Source organism: Bombina bombina, chromosome 10 (genome assembly GCF_027579735.1).
Source record: "Bombina bombina isolate aBomBom1 chromosome 10, aBomBom1.pri, whole genome shotgun sequence".
NCBI lineage: Eukaryota > Metazoa > Chordata > Amphibia > Anura > Bombinatoridae > Bombina > Bombina bombina.
In genome coordinates this window covers 127,112,777-127,118,776 of record NC_069508.1, presented here as the reverse complement: position 1 = coordinate 127,118,776, position 6,000 = coordinate 127,112,777, and positions in this window count along the sequence as shown.

The following is a 6,000-nucleotide window of genomic DNA, read 5'->3' as shown; positions in this document are numbered from 1 at the left end:
GGAGACTAATTTGTATAGGAGAGATATTAGATGTTTTGGTAGGGAATCCCCTAAACAAAGCTTCTCAAAAGGGGTAAGTGACCTGCCCAGGTCCTGTTTCTGTCTGTGGCCGGATATAAAATGTACTAGCTGGTTGTAATGTAGCCAGGAGGAGAAGACCTTGGGGTGAGCGTCCCTAAGCGTATCATGTGGGATTATTTTCCCGTTCTCGACTACTCCTTGAACCGTGCCCCCCCTGAGTTTATATGGTGCGGATCTGAAAAATCCTATTTTGTGATAAGGAATTTCAGGGTTTTCAAGGATTGGTGTTAAGGGGGAATGTTTTGAGGAAATGTGAGTGGAGGTTGCTACGGTTGAATCCCAAATGTTAAATATTTCTGTTAAAAGATGATAATTCTTAATTATGTTAGGCCGTTGGGAAGGGGAAAGCCACGCTAAAGTGCTTACATTATTTGTTTTGAGGATTTGTCTGTCTAGATCTATCCAGGCTTTATGCTTTTCGTTTTGTGCCCATTCTACTATCTTTTGAAGACTAATCGCTTTTTTGTATAGGGAGATGTCAGGTAGCCCGAGCCCGCCTTTGTCTCTTGGCAGGTACATAGTGCGTCTAGGGATTCTAGGCTTGGTGTCTGCCCATATGTACTGTTCTATAATTTTTTGTAATTGAGGAATATATCCCTTAGGAAGAGTGATAGGCAGGGTCTGGAGGAGATAGAGGATACGGAGAAGGATATTCATTTTAATGACCCCTATTCTGCCAAGCCAAGATGTGTATTTGCTTTTCCAAGAGGAGAGATCCGCTGAGATCGCGTTCCTAAGGGTGATGTAATTGTATTTAAATAAATCGGAAGGGTCTGAGGTTAAGTAAATGCCTAGGTATTTTAATTTAGATTTAGCTAAAGGAATCTGGTGTAGAAATTTCTTGTTTTATGTTGTTAAATTGCGGTAGTAATAAGTCTGAGATCTGTTGCAGAAGCCCTTGTGGATCTGTTACATTTACATGTGAGTCATCTAGGTTGATTTCTGTCATTACATCTGTACTTTTGTTAGAATTTTTTTTATCTTTAGTTTTGGGAGGCATGGCTGGAGATTTTATTTTAATATATTTGTCCATATATAAAAAATATGCAAAAAAAGAAACAGTATTCGTGTTAAATATCCGTAGAGGATAGTGCAATATCTCTGTCTCTCCTAAACTAATGTCTTGGGGAGAATAAGGATCCTACTAATTGGGATCGTCTGTGTCCAAGTTATATTGTGTCAGTGTTTACAAATGTGCAAAACAGTGAAGTCAGCAAACCTTTGGTCAGTATGCTCTGCTGGCCAAATTGTGTTTTTTTTTTTTTGTTTTTTTTTTTTAGAGTAAGAAAAAGAAAACAGTGTATAAGTGCTGTCAAGGGAAAAAAGAAAAGGGAGAGAAAAAGAAAGAAAAAAAAGATATATAGGGAAAAAAAAAAAGCAAAAAAAGACCACCCCTTAAGCTTGCCTTGCCCCTACCAGTCTGATTCTTTGTCTGTACGGACTTACTTGTTTTAAACCTGGTCAAACTCAGGAACTCAGAGCCCTATAGCCCTGCTTTATCTATTTTAAGAGCTTTCCAGTCAACTGGATTCTTTTCAATTTAAAGAGTATCTAGCCCTTATGACTAGATTATTTCACTGGTATCTTATCCCCAGCTATAATTTGCAGAGAAAGACCATACAGCATTTGCTTACCAGACCTCTGTTATGGGTACAGTAATTATATACTTTAAAATGTACACAGCCCCTCTGTAGTAACTTCATTAAATAGACAATAAAGCACATCAGCCTGAACCTTTGCAGGCTGCTATCTGATGAGATTTTATACTAGCTCACCAGAAAAAAAGCTTTTACATCTTATATATATATATCCTCTTCGTATACTTGCTAAAGACACCATATAATATCAATATATAGGTTGCAATATTTCAATATAAATCATAGTTATGTAGCAGAATGTCTCTTTCAATAAGGCGCACCAGAGAAAAGAAAAAAAAGAAAATAACAAAAAAAAGTCTGTTTTCCAGAGAGGCGCCCTCTTTTCTTTTGGGTGACTTCTTTCTCTAGGCTTCTAAACCTTAGTGTTGGTCTCCATAGACTGTAGGATCCTTGAAACCCTTATAAAAGTTCTAACAGGCAGTCCCCTGTATCTTGAATGGTGCTTACTCTGGGGCTTACGAGGTAACTCTTCCTTCCCAACTCTATGACCAGCTACCATCTAACAGGGCCTGTCCTTTTACCACATACTGACACATGAGTCAACTCCACGAACTGCCCTCTTGAATAGAATCTCTTGCAGATGACTTGAAGATCCCGCACCCCCTGGAGTTTAATATAATCCAATAAAGCCTCTTAGGCCAAGACTACCACTGCTGACCCCTGTAACCAGGCTGGACTAGTATGCTGTGGATTCTGGCCTTGCCTGTTTCACTTTATTGCACTCCCCGGTGGTCAAATCTTTTGCAATTTAAACTGTTTATAGTTATCAGTTACAAGCCCACCCGGGGTAAACACATATGGCATACCTCAGCAACTTTTAACCAGTACTTGTGATTACTGCCGACTGTCCTCCTGGGGGTGCCTGGGCCGTTCTTACTGCTGTTGTCCCGTATTCCTGTGTGTTGAGCTACTTTTCTCCTCCTCACTAGTGGCTTCTTAGTCAGGAGTTTTCCTGTTCAAATTCGTAGCCCTCCTGCAGGCTCTGAGAACTCCTGAGACCGCCCTCTCCTTGAACCGGCTTGTGACCACTTTACCTCCAGATATTATGTCGGCTGGGTCTTCCGGAAAGGTTCCTGATACTCCAAACAAATGGCCGTGGCGAAGTCGGCCAAACGCCTGCCGTGAACTTCCGGCGCCTAGCGAACCACAGATGCTAGTTCGCATGCCCAATCTGGGACCGGTATCCTCCAAACAAGGGCTTTTGGCGCTGCAGTGCTGGAACTCTAGCTCAGGGTATTCCGACGGCGTACAAGCTGCCGTATCCTCTAAGCTCCGCCCCGGAAGTCAAAAACGTAAGCGCTATTTTAGATGGAGTTTAATTCATTAGCTGTAATGAAGATGCAGTATAACATGCTTTTAATATAGATATGAAATTAAAATACTGCATGCTCCTCCGCCCACTTCAAAAGTAAAATTTTCTGCGAGCTGACAGATTGAATTGTTGTCAAATCAGCACTCTCCCCATATGGCACTTTTGTTGTAGCTAGAGCATTGATTGGAGAGTAATTTAATCATTTAGCTGACAGGAAAATTGACTTTTGAAGTGGGTGGTGTAACGTGGGGTATTTGAATTTCATATCTATATTAATAACAAAGTTATAGCCCATCTTCATTGCACATGATGAATAAAACTCCATCTAAAATAGCGCTTACATTCCAGATCTGATTTTAAAAAGGGGAGAGTTTACCATCACTTTAAATAAACAGCTAGATAGCTCAGTGTGTAAAGCTATTAGCTTGTGGGGGAGCACTACAGTAAAAGTAAGGATTGGGAGGTCAACATTTAAATAGTTATGCAAATTAAACATAAAATGTAAAGTCTAATAACAACCATTTTAAGAAAGCAGAAGAATTATAATCTTCCATGCTGGTATGCCATTCTAATAATATCTTAGACATATTTAAGTTGTTAGGATTGTAAAGGAAACAGACACATCTTGGAGAATGTCCCTTTAAGCAACATGTTTGAAAGTTGACAGCTATTCTCCTTCCTTCTTTAAGAAATATGACATTCCATTCCAATAATAGATGCATTAAAAAAAAAATATGAAACAAATCTGGGACTGAGGCAAATGCATTCTGTGTAGGAATATAAAATAAGTACCAAGAAAAAAAGTGAGACAAATTGGTTTATTAGATCGTTCAGATATTATAAAATAGTGATATAGAAATAACAGAATTTCATTTTACATATTATAATATATACAGTTGTACAACTAAAATAAAATAGAAAGTTTAAATTGCCAACAATGCAATAATCTTTTTTTTTTACTCTCCCTTGTTTACAAAAACAGACAAATCCCAGACATTCCAATATATATATATATATATATATATATATATATATATATATATATATATATATATATATATATATATATATATATATATATATATATATACATATTGTATATATATATATATATATATATATGTATATATATATAATTCTTATATTGATAATATAACAAGTTATACTTACTAATGCAGAAAGGTATGACGTTCATTAAAGCACACTGTGTATGATTATAAGCCACACAATATACTGTATGTCTATGTTTAAATATTGTACTTTATTATATTCAAATAGAAAAGTGGGTCAATACTGGTGAAGATATTAGCATCTATAATGGTTATCCATTGCATGCATCTAGTGTAACCATTAGATAGAATTAACAGTGATGTATATAATTTAATCTATATATTATGATTTTAATTATTATTTTAAATGTTATTGTTCTCTAAATTTGAGTACCCCATGCAATCTACAATTTAACAATTATTTTATTGGTACTGGTAAAAATGAAGAAATAATACATTTTTATGCTTCTTTGCATGTATTGAAAATTGACCAAACAACATTTTCAAAGTATTGCCTAACATACCAAAAAAGTAAAACATAAAAAATAAAAAAAATAAAAAAATCTTATATGTGTGAGAAGTGGACTTGCTTCAGTTTGACTCGAAAAACAAAGAATACAATAAAAAAGTTAAATTACTCGGATACAACATACAAATATATTGTTAGTATCTGAAAATTAGCCCCCACAAAAAGAATCCTATTGTATCATATTTTGTTATATTGTAACTATGCTCCTGTACAAATTATGCATGCTTTAAAGCAGTGTTTACCAACCATAGTCCTCAAGTACCCCCAACAATCCTGGTTTTCATTATAGCTGAACTAGAGCACAGGTGAAATAATCAGCTGATGGATGAGAGCAGGTTGGTTACTGATCAGCTGATTACTATTACTTCACCTGTGCACTGGTCCAGCTATAATGAAAACCAGACCTGTTGGGGGTACTTGAGGACCACGGTTGGGAAACACTGCCTTAAAGGAATAGTCTAGTAAAAATTAAACTTTCATGATTAAGATAGAGCATGCAATATCAAGCAACTTTCTAATTTACTCCTATTTCCAATTTGTCTTTGTTCTCTTGGTATTTTTATTTTTATATAAGCTTACGAGCCGGACTATTTTTGGTTCAGAAACTGGGTAGCGCTTGCTGATTGGTGGCAATCAGAAAGTGCTACCCAGTTTCTGAACCAAAAATAGGCTGGCTCCTATTCTTACATTATTGAATTTTTAAATGAAGATACTAAGAGAGTGAAGAAAAATTGATAATAGGACAAAATTAGAAAGATGCTTAAAATTGCAGGCTCTATCTGAATAATAAAAGTTTAAAGTGAATGTCAAGTTTCAGCAATGAGTGCCTGTTTTTTAAAAATACTTTTAAAAACAGGGGCACTTTCATTGATGAAAGTTTACATTGCACCGGATTTGTAGAAATACTTACCTTTTACTTCTGCAAAACTGGATCGCCGATCCCCCGACTTTCTTCTTCCTGCTGTACAAACACAGCAATGATGAAACTGGCTTCCTCCAATCACAGCCAGGAATCACGAGATGAATGCTTTGGGGGGAAGCCGTGATTGGAGAAAGCCGGTATTGTAATTTCTGAAGTCAGTACAAAGGAACTGAGGCTGGGATCGGCGATCCAGCTTTGGAGGAGTAAAAGGTAAGTATTTCTACAAATCTGGTGGAATGTAAACTTTCGTCAATGAAAGTGTCCCTGTTTTTAAAAGTATTTTTAAAAACTAGGCACTCATTGTTGAAAATTTTGACTAGACTATTCCTTTAAGCCAGATGCTATATTTTCTAACAGTGTAAACAATTGTGACAAGTGTTCTTGTAATATAAGCTATAAAACAATCAGATGTTTCAGGGATGGTCAGCTGACAGCCCATCGGCCATGTT